This window comes from Triticum aestivum, chromosome 2B (genome assembly GCF_018294505.1).
Source record: "Triticum aestivum cultivar Chinese Spring chromosome 2B, IWGSC CS RefSeq v2.1, whole genome shotgun sequence".
NCBI classification, from domain to species: domain Eukaryota; kingdom Viridiplantae; phylum Streptophyta; class Magnoliopsida; order Poales; family Poaceae; genus Triticum; species Triticum aestivum.
The window spans coordinates 803415735-803426823 of record NC_057798.1 but is presented as its reverse complement, the minus strand read 5'-3'; the positions used below and the strand labels follow the sequence as shown (position 1 = coordinate 803426823).

Sequence of the window (11089 nt, the reverse complement as noted above, 5' to 3'; positions counted from 1 at the left end):
ATGATCAAGTAAGCCTTAAATTCCTAAACAGAGCTAACGCATGTACACAACCTTTGGTTGGATGTTTCCGAGGACAGTGCTATCCTCGACCTATCAGAGTTCAAGTCCTTGACTTAACATTGGTGCTCGGATTTTTCTGGATTATTTCAGGCCTTCTGGCGAAATGTGTTCACTGGGAAGAGGCGTTCCCGTCGACTACAAAGACGTCTGTGGCGTCTTCGTCAATCTCAAGATGATGTGTCGGCTCAGTCTCTCGAAGATGCTAATAGGAGTAGGAGTGTGTGCATGCGTTCATAGGGATGAGTGTATGTGTGTTTGTTTGAGCGTCTGTGTTAGAAAAACTCTTTCATGTATATAGTAGATTAATACTAAATGCTAGATCCAAAGCTAGGCAATTGCATCTGGAACACAAAAACTAAAAGAGAAAGGAAGATGCTCCATGTTCGAATTTATCCTGATCTTATAAAAAATTAGATGAACTTGTCACGATCTTAATTAATGAAATGAGTGCGCTACTAACCGTTGATTGAAATTAAATCTAGGCCAGGGCATTTTGGTCTTTTCAACCTCTCCCTCCATTATCGGTGCACCTACCCTTTCTCAATCTCCAACCCTGAAGCTATATGTTGAGTTATAAATAATACCGTCCTGGGCGTAAGGAAGACACACTCCAAGATAGTAGTGCAGTACTGATAGAAGAGCTAGGAAAGTTCGATGGCTTGCAGTAGAGCAATGGTGGCCATGACAGGACTCGTCGTCGCCGCAATGCTCTTCCCAGCAGCTTTCCCATCCACGCGCCCGGATCAGCTTATCTCCATGACTACCGATGGCCAGTACCATAGTACACTTCCAGTAGTGACCATAGCAGACGGTCTCTCCGCGGACTACCACGACCTGTCGTGCCCCGATCTGCAGGGCATCGTGCGCACCGCTGTGGTAGAAGCCCTCGAGGAGGATATCACCATCGCCGCCGATCTCCTCCGTATGTTCTTCCACGATTGCTTCCCCCAGGTAATAAGTAAGTGCATGCCCCTGATAAATAATTATTTCGGAGAACACTGAGTTATGTAGCACATGCACACATTATATATGTATGTTTTACAGGGATGCGATGCATCTATCCTTCTGCTGGGAACACCATGGAGTGAGATGAAAATGCCACCGAACCTCTGTCTCTTGATATGAGGCGGAAAGTGGCGTTCCTCATGGAGGAAATCCGTGATAAAGTGCACACCGCCTGCGGGCCAACCGTCTCCTGCGCTGACATCATGGCCCTTGCCACTCACGACGTCGTTGTAGCGGTATGTCACTTCTGTAAGAAGAAAAAATACAGTACATGTGGTTAAACTTCCGTAAGTATTGCTACTAAATATGTAAGAATCTTTTCCGAGAACTCGACGGAGCAGAACGGGAACAGAATTATGGAGGACGGGACGACTCGACGAGCTTGCTAGGTAAGCAACTAGCGAGAAGAGATCATCATCTGTTGAAGATCTAAAAAAGATGAGCATTAGGTTTCCATAAGACAGGATGGAGCGCGAGACGCGTGAGACACGCTGGCGCGTCACGTACGTCGCCGACCTCATCTCGGCACGCGTCCTCACCGCCGCTGCCGGCGAGATCGTCCTACGGCACGGCGCGCTGCGGATGATATTGGTCGACACGCGTGGTGTGACGGTGGATGCGCGCTATCTACACGAGGGAGAGCGCATCGAGCCGGATCAGACCATCCTTTTCCCGTGTCACCGGGCTAGGGTTGACCGGGCGCCATGCACGGAGACGCGGGAGGTGGGGGCATGCATGCCGGTGGGGGAGGGGTGGAACCATGCAGCGGATGGATGCGGTACATCTGGCAGCACGGGAGAGGTGGATCCATGGCGGTCTCACCGCCACACCGGGCCCAGAGACCAGGGGGAGACCGCGGCGCGTGGAGAGGGAGCGGACGCATCATATCCCCCTCCCACCCCACCTACCTCCATTATTGAGAGCCGCGACTCTCATCTCGCGCCGCTCTTCGGGCACCTATGGGAGAAAACTAGGGTTTCCTCCTCTCCTCCCTCACGAGATTCGTTCGGGTGGTGGCGAGGCAAGGTGGGCGGCGACGAGCGTTCGTTCGCTCAGGTGACGGGTGTGCATGTGCACGGGTGCAGTGCTACAACCACATCGATGGGGGATCGAGGAGGAGGGAGATCTGGCGGATGGCGAGACTCCTCGACGCGCGGTGGATTCGGCGGGGGGTGCAAGACGGCGCAGGCTAACTCCTCTCGCCACATGGTGTGGCAACGCCCGGATCCGCCGCCGCCTCCCTCTGGCGGGGCCAGATCTGGCGGAGGTTCCGAAGACAGATGGGAAGCTGCGGCAAGGGCGATGGGTGGAGACGCCAAGGCGCGGGCGAACACGACGACGTCGACGGCTCAGACGGCTTCGTCGACTGCAGTGGATGCTCCAGATCCAGCTGCCAAGACCAACGACAAGCTCTACCTCAACTGCAATCTTCCAGGTCACTTTGCTCCTCGCTGTCCTACTGTGCGTTGTGAAAAATGCAATAAGCTTGGGCATATGGCACAGTTATGTCAAACTTTGAGGCCATGGGAATGTATCCCTTTCCTGTGTGGTTTCCAATCTCCTGGGCAGGGTTTTTTCTATATCCCTGATGTGTGCGCTGCTAAGAAAAATGAGAAGACTAATAGTGTTGTGATTTCTATTGTGGAGGGGAGTGCTACAGCTAAAGAGATTGAATCTGAGTTTAATGGTTTCTTTGCTCATAAGCCTGGTAAAAAGAAATGGAGCTGTACTGCTCGTTCCATAGGGCATAATCAATTTGTGATGAGATTTCCTAATGCTAGTGAGGTGGAGAGGGCCTGTTGCTATGGGAAATGCTTACCTGTGAAGGATGGGGCTGCTGTGGCCAATCTAAAGCCCTGGTCAGCATCTGTTGGCGCTAAGGGGGAAATGGAGAAGGCTTGGGTTAGAGTTAGCAATATTCCTTTAGAGAAATGCTGAGCATGTTGCTTATGCAGGAGCTCTGGTAGGTATCACTCTTGAGGTGGATGAATCCACTCTGCATAAACCCGAGTACGTTAGAATTCTCCTTGGATGTAGAGAGGTGAAAAAAATCCCTCCCCACTGCTGAGGGCATGTTGGGAGAACAGTTCTATGATTTCTATTATGAGGTTGAAAAAATTGTGATGGGGGGAGGAGAAAAAAGTCAAGCCTCTGTCACTGTGGACAGCAGTGCATCTCCATCCTTTCCTAAGAAAGCTATGATGAATTCCTATCCTGCTTCTTCTGATGGACCAGGAGAAACCAGTGCATCTGTGATGGGTAATTTCACTTCTCAAACCTATGATAAAGGGTCACAAAGGTTATCTGCGGTAGCTGAAAGTGAGGAAGAGGGGGATAGCGATGAGGGAAATCATACTGAGCTTTTGCTCGAATCCATGGCTAGAGAATATGCATCTGAGAAAATGGCTTACTCTGAATCACCAGCTGAAAAAACTTATGAGGAAAAAAGTGATGAGATATCTGGGGAGGAGGAGGAAAAATCTCCTAATGTTGCTGGCAATATGAAAAAAGGTGCTTGGGATATTATCCAAACCCCTATTCCTCCATCCCGATGTTCATGCAATATGCTGATGAATCTTATGGAGAAAAATTTCCTCCCTTGTCAGATTATGTGGTGTGGCCATCTCTGCCTCATATCGTTCCTCTTGATGAGGGGTCCACGGAAGGGGGAGATAGTCACAGTGTTTACACTGTTGAATCACCTTCTGGCTCACCGATGCATGAAAAATTTGCTCCTGAAGGGCGGGCTTCACGTAGACAGTTCCTGAAGCTTGATCGTGTGGAGGAGACGGCTACCAACAGACTGAAGAAACGTGATGCTGAAGGTAAAAATATATCCCACTTGAATTACCAATTCTCTGTGCTTGATGATACTACTATTGTTGCTCGAGCTGCTATGATGGGGGTGCATATTCCTGATGATAGTTTCGATACGATAGATGTGTTGCGGGAATTAGAAGTATCTAGGACCCTCTTGCATGATAAAAAGGCTGAAACTAACATTCCCCCTATTACTGTTAATGATGGGCTAGGTAATGACATCCCTTTACTATTAACCTGGGAGAATGAAAGTGTAGATGATGAGGAGCCCTATACTCTGGTGCAATCTAGACAAAAAAAGAAATGTGCTCAGCAGAGGAAAAAAGTGAAGGTCCTATCCCCCCAGGATAGGGACAAGCCGGTAACGAGGAGTCAGATAAAGAATAAAGATGGTAAGTCTGCCCTGGATCCTGGCAGACCTACCAGGGAGAGGGGGAAACCTGCTAAGTATAAATGATAGGACTATTATGGAACTGTAGGGGGGCAGGCAAGAAGGGCATGTCTATCTGCCTCACTGATATCATATATGCCAATGATGTGGATTTTATTGGTCTGCAAGAGACTATGAAAAAAATCTTATAATCCTTCCTATTTTAGGAAGTTGGACCCTGAAGGTAAATTCAAATGGGATTGGATCCCTTCCAGGGGTAAGTCGGGAGGTATTCTGGGTGGTGTTAATAAAGACAAATTTGATCTGATCAATGTTAAGCATGGAAAATATGTCCTGCAAATGGACCTTTTTGATAAAGGTAAGAAATGCAATTGGGCCCTGTTAGTGGTTTATGGAGCAGCTCAGGATGAAAATAAACCAGAATTCATTGCTGAATTATCTAGTATGTGCAACAACACCCACATCCCCTACCTGGTGGGAGGAGACTTTAATATCCTTAGGCATAGTGGAGAAAAAAACAAGAAAACTCCTATGTCCCACTTTTCTGATGTGTTCAATTCTGTCATCCACCTCCTTGGGCTCAGAGAGATAAGTATGGCAGGGGGATGTTATACCTGGTCTAACAAACAGGAAGACCCTACCCTAGAGAAGTTGGACAGGGTATTGATGTCGTCTGACTGGGAGGACTTGTATCCCCTAGTTTCAGTTAGTAAGCTAGTTAGAGAGTTATCTGATCATAATCCTTTGTTACTAAATGGGGGTTTGGCCTCCTCTAGAGCACCTGGTAATAGGTGCTTTAAGTTCGACAATAACTGGCTTAATAACCCATATTTTTTGCCTCTGGTTGCTGATATTTGGTCGAAACCGGTATATACCAAGGATCCTATTGACACTCTGAACATAAAGCTGAAGAGAATAAAAAAATTCTTTAAAGGGTGGGGTTCCAATATTTTTGGACACAACAAAATCAGAAGAAATATCATTAAGCTAGAATTGCAGGAGCTGGAAGGGCTTGAGGAGACTGTTGGGTTATGTGGACAGGCTTATACCAGAAAACTGGAAATTTTGCTAGAGCTCAATAACTTGTATATAGAGGAAGAGTTGTATTGGCATCAATTCTCTACTCAGCGATGGCTTTTGAAGGGAGATAATAATACTAACTTTTTTCATAAAGTTGCTAATGGCCGCAGAAGGAAAAATTCCATTGATCTCCTTGGAGTGTGGTGCGATCACTATTGAAGGGACTAAGAACCTTCTGGCACATGCCACAGAGTATTATAAAAATCTTTTCGGACCTGCCCCTGGAAATCTCTGTCACATTGATGGAGATCTATGGTTGCACGAGGAAAAAATTTCTTCTGATGACAATGAGGAACTGACTAAGCCATTCTCTATTGAGGAAATTAAAAAAGCATTATTTGACATGAACTCTAATAGGGCGCCCGGCCAGATAATATCCCGGTTGAGTTTTATCAACATTGCTGGGAGGTTGTAGCTCCGGACTTATTTGTCCGTTTTGAATGGTTTTATGAAGGGAAACTAGATGTGCAAAGGTTGAACTATGGCATTATCACCCTATTGCCTAAGTCGAATGATGCTAGGAGAATACAGCAATACAGGCCAATTTGTCTTCTGCGTTGTCCGTATAAACTTATTACTAAGGTCATGGACCTTAGGGCTGGCAAATATGCTCATAAACTGTTTAGCATACATCAAAATGCTTTTATCAAGGGGAGGCATATAGTAGATGGCATTTTATCACTACATGAGATCATGCACTACACTCATATCAAAAAACAAAAAGGAGTGATTCTCAAACTTGACTTTGAAAAAGCCTATGGCAAAGTCAATTGGGATTTTTTGCTAGAGTGTCATGTTAAACGTGGCTTTAACCAAAGATGGTCTGGGTGGGTAAATCAGATCATAAGGAATGGGACGGTTAGTGTTAAGATCAATGATGAGATGGGCCCTTATATTCAGAGTGCCAAAGAGGTAAGGCAAGGTGACCCACATTCTCCGTTCCTATTTAATCTTGCAGCAGAATGTCTGGCCAAGATGATGACCTCGGCCCAGAAAAATGGCCTTATCAAAGGGTTAGCTTCTGATCTTATAAAGGATGGAGTGGGGATTTTGCAATATGCAGATGATACTGTCATTTGCTTCGAACATGATAATGAGAAAGCTGTTAATGTGAAACTATTGCTTTATCTGTTTGAACTCATGTCCGGGTTGAAAATTAAGTTCGACAAGAGCGAAATTATTACTATAGGGGGGGATAATGAGACTGATGCAATATATGCTGAGATGTTTGGATGTCAGGTAGGTTCTTTACCCATGACATACTTGGGTACACCGGTCTCCTACTCCACTCTAAAAAATATTGAGCTGGATTCATTGGATCCTAAAATGATTAAAAAACTTGATGCTTGGATAGCTTATGCATAGTCTTCAGGAGCTAGGCTCACCTTGTTAGGCTCGAGCCTGGATGGCATCCCCTTATATCTTATGTCTATGTTCTTATTCAACAAGACTTTTATTGGTAAGTTGGATAAACATCGGAGAAGGTTTTTCTGGAGGAGAAAGTATAACAAACGTGCTTATCATATGGTGAAATGGGCTAGGGTATGTCGGTCCAAAAAAAAAGGTGGGTTGGGGATCAAGGACCTCCATAAGCAGAACATTAGCTTGTTGACCAAGTGGTGGTGGAAGCTTGAAACTAAAGATGGGCTGTGGCAACAAATTATTCGGGCAAGATATTTCAAAAACAAAACTGTGGCTAATGTTCGTAGTCGTTTTTCGGATTCCCCCTGCTGGAAGGCGATTATGAAAGTTAAGGAGACATATATGGAGGGGAGAGCTGTCAAGATTAATAGTGGTAACTTGGCTAGGGTTTGGCATGATCCATGGTTAGATGCTGCGCCCTTGTGCGAAAAATTCCCTGTCCTGTTCAATGTATGTCAGGATCAGGATGGGACCGTTGCGGATTTTGTGGCAAAAAACTATAAACTGGGCTTCAGGCGCAGGTTGTTTGGGGAAATTTATGATCAATGGGAATGGGTTGTGTCTGAGGCTAGAAAATATGCGTTAAACACTACCCCTGACACTGTATTTTAGAAACTGTGCAAGAACAAAAAGCTTACCACTAAATCTGTGTATGAGTGGTTGGAGAGAGATATAGCTGGCCCTAACTATAAGTGGATCTGGAAAGCCAGCATTCCGTTCAAAATCAAAATATTTTTGTGGCAGCTTTTCCAAAATGCTGTGTTGACTCGGGATAACTTACGGAAGAGGAATTGGCCTGGGAACCCTATTTCTTCTTTCTGCACCAGTGTAGAAACTGCAAACCATTTGTTCTTTACATGTTCTCATGCTAGAACTGTCTGGGGGACCCTGGGGCTCACGGCTGGAGCATCCTGTTGCCCACGATCGCTATGGCAAAGTTGGGCGTGGTTGTATAAATTTTTCCCTGGAGGAAAAAAGTTTTACATGATGATTCTTGCTGCTTTGTGCTGGGGGATCTGGTGTCTCCGAAATAAAGTTACCTTTGATAAGTATAATGCTCGCTCTCCTTTGGAGGCTGTTTTCAGTGCTTGTTCTTTTATGTTGTATTGGGCAGGGCTGCTAAAAGGAGAAGATAAGTCGAAGTTTTAGGCGGGCGTGAAGAGACTGGCGTATGTGGCAGCAGCTCTGGCGGACAGGAACCAATCGCGAGGTGTGATGATGTTGAAAGATGAAGATGGGATACAGATCGGCTAACTTGTTCGCTTTGCAGTCCACTGGGGTTTGATGCCCGTCCTGGAGTGTCCTATGATTTTGGAGAATTGCCGCTTTCTGCCCTGTGTAGGCTAGGTAGCCTTCCAGGGTTCGTTTTATTGTCACTGTTGGTTAGGATAGAGGCTAGTAAGTGTCGTCAGGTTTTTGCCCCATGGCGGTTGATCCGTTTTAGGGTCATCTTGCGGTGGGTTTCCTGGCGATGCTCCAGCTTGCTCTTCCCCTTTCAGTCTTATTTTGGATGGATGGCTTGGATAATTACTGCTACAATGTATTTCTGTTGATTGCAAAATTAATGGAAAGGGGTGTGAGCCCGGTTGGAAAAAGAATCTTTTCCTAATGTACATGCTAAATCATATGCTTTCATCATGCAATTTGCAGTCAGGTGGCAAACCCTACCATGTGCCACTCGGTAGGCTAGACAGCTTCGAGCCCGCACCGCTGAGGTTCGTCGAGGAACTCCCACCCCGCACCTTCAGTGTTGACCAGCTTATCACTGCCTTCCGCAGCCGCAGCCTCGACGAGAAAGATCTTGTGGTTCTCTCTGGCGCGCACACCATCGGGAAAGCTCGTTGCGCCACCTTCAGCGACCGTTTCCCTAACTCCGACTCTGATGACTTTGTCCGAAAGCTACAAGACAACTGCACCGCCGACGTGAACCGGCGTCAGGACCTCGACGTGACCACCCCGGAAGAGTTCGACAACAAGTACTACATCAACCTCAAACAGGGGAAGGGGGTTCTTACCTCCGACGTGCAGCTCCTCCTCAATGAGACCACCCGAGAGTACGTGAACGACTTCGCCGACAATGAGTGGTGGTTCTGGAACCAGTTCGGCAGCTCCATGAGCAAGATGGGGATGCTCCAGGGACCTCAAGGGAACGTCGGCCGCATCCGCCAGCAGTGCTACTAGTCTCATCGTACGTCAAACCTAGGAGGTGTGTTTGCTGCCTGCGCTCATATAAGAGGAGATCACATAGTAACTGTGTTGAAGACGACTGTTAATCTCCTTGTAAAAAGAAATAGCAGGCTGGCTCTACCCCTTTTATCACACGAAATTTACTACTTCTAATACTTACAAACTGTATCGGAGTCGGAGGCGGTTCGAAATCTTATTATCAAAATAGTATTGTCAATATGAGCTTGTCTAATTAACACCATGCACAAACACCTTTTTCTGATAAAGACCATCTCTGATTTGTTCCCCTTCTCAACTTGAAAAATCTCAACTGTCACCAACAGGAGCCCCATTTAGATGAAGTGGTGGAGGTTTCGAGTCTGTGTATATATGATGAAGAAACGAGAAAGTCATAGAAGTTATGATATATGCAGGTCCCTTGGTCTGTGTTGAGTATATATTTTGTGTTGCATGTATTACGTGTTGTGGTCTACCTCCTAGTCATGTATAATTAAGGTTGAGGCCTACCCTGTACTTATATACACGTGCACCAGCACCCCATCAATACAATGATTATAGTATTCCAAACTTGTCCGTCTACATACAGTATCATCCTTTTCGGTCCTAAACTAGGGTTCGCCACCGCCGTTGCGCCCCTCCTTCACTTGCGCCGCCGCCGTCCCGTGCGCCGCTTCCGCCCCTCGGCCGCGCCGCCCACCGCAGCCGCGCCGTGCCTCCCTCCGCCGCGTGCCGCTCGCTGCCAACTGCCGTGCCACCCTCTCCCTCCATTGCCGCTGCTGCTCGCGCCGCCCGCTGCCCCTTGCCGCGCCACGGCCTTCCCGCAGCCGCCTCCCCCGCCACTGCCACATCCTCCTCCTCCCAAAACCCTAACCCTACCCGCCGCCATGTCTTCTCCGGGCTCCTTCACGACCCGCTCATCGAACCCCTTCGCCGGCCCCGAGCACTCTGCCGCCGCCATCCGTGACCTCAACATCGAGGCCGGGGTCCCTATCCGTCTAGACAGCTCTAGCACGTCGTACTACGCGTGGAAGACCTACTTCAACCTCATCCTCCGCGAGTACAATCTCGCTGAGCACATCGACGGTCCCGTGGACAGCGAGTACATGCGGGGCGAACCGGAGTGGTCCGCCATTGAGGCCACGATCATCCGTGGATGGGTAGCGACTCCATATCTAGCGGGGCTTCCTGAAGCCACACCGAATCGTCTGCGTCGAAGGGAAGGGCACCAAAACGGATTTAGATGCTGAGCTTCATGTCGAAGCCAAGAACGACGGAAGATGAAGAATCCACCTGTGCCTTGTACTGCAAGATGCGCAACCCCAAAGTGGGCGCCAACTATTGTGGGAATGACTCTGACAGTAAGGAATAGGGGTATGAACAAGGGCTAGATCAAGCTATGACGGAGAAGTGACACACTTAGTTTACGATTTCGGGCCCCTCACAGAGGACGTAACAATAGTACGTCTCGAGCCCTGGGGCTATGCTTTCTCTTGTGTCTGATTACAAATGGAATGTGAATCCATGTTCATGTGCTACGTGGTGGCTTATATAGAGTACACCAGCCCCTCGTCTAGCCCCCTTTGGGTGGGGTTTAAGTGTATGTATTTATGATGCGCACTACAAAGTGTAACTAACGAAGTAAATGCTGGTAATACTTATGCCGTGCACCCCTTGACGCTCAAGATTCCTCGTCCGGCTGTTCGCCTCCTACTGCCGAGTGACACGTGCGCCCGAGTGGTTTGGAGGTGATCGAGTGGATGAGTACGGCCCGAGTGATGGGAACCTCAAATTCTGTCCGAGTAGATCGGTGACCCGGAGGTCTTAATGTTTGGTGTTGTCGGTCCTCCATTAGGGCCAAGATGTGCCTCTTATGACCCTACCATTGGTGGGTATCCACAACATGTATCTTCTGGATGCTGCTCAGCGGTTGTGATGATTTTTGCCCGGTTTTTCATATTTGACTAGACAATCTGGTTTTCACTCGATTTTCCCTAATTAACCGAGTAATTTCTTCTTCTTAATGAATGCAGGAATCCCGCCATTTCAAAAAATAAATAATATATAGTAGTCTGGTTCTACCTCTCTTATATGAAATTTACTGCTTCTAGTATTTAAAAACTATAT

At 47.4% G+C, this 11089-nt stretch overlaps 1 pseudogene; it reads left to right on the top strand.

Annotated features, from left to right (window-relative positions):
- Positions 1-714: 714 nt before the first annotated feature.
- On the top strand, positions 715-8959 carry LOC123042910 (cationic peroxidase SPC4-like; annotated as a pseudogene).
- Positions 8960-11089: the final 2130 nt, after the last annotated feature.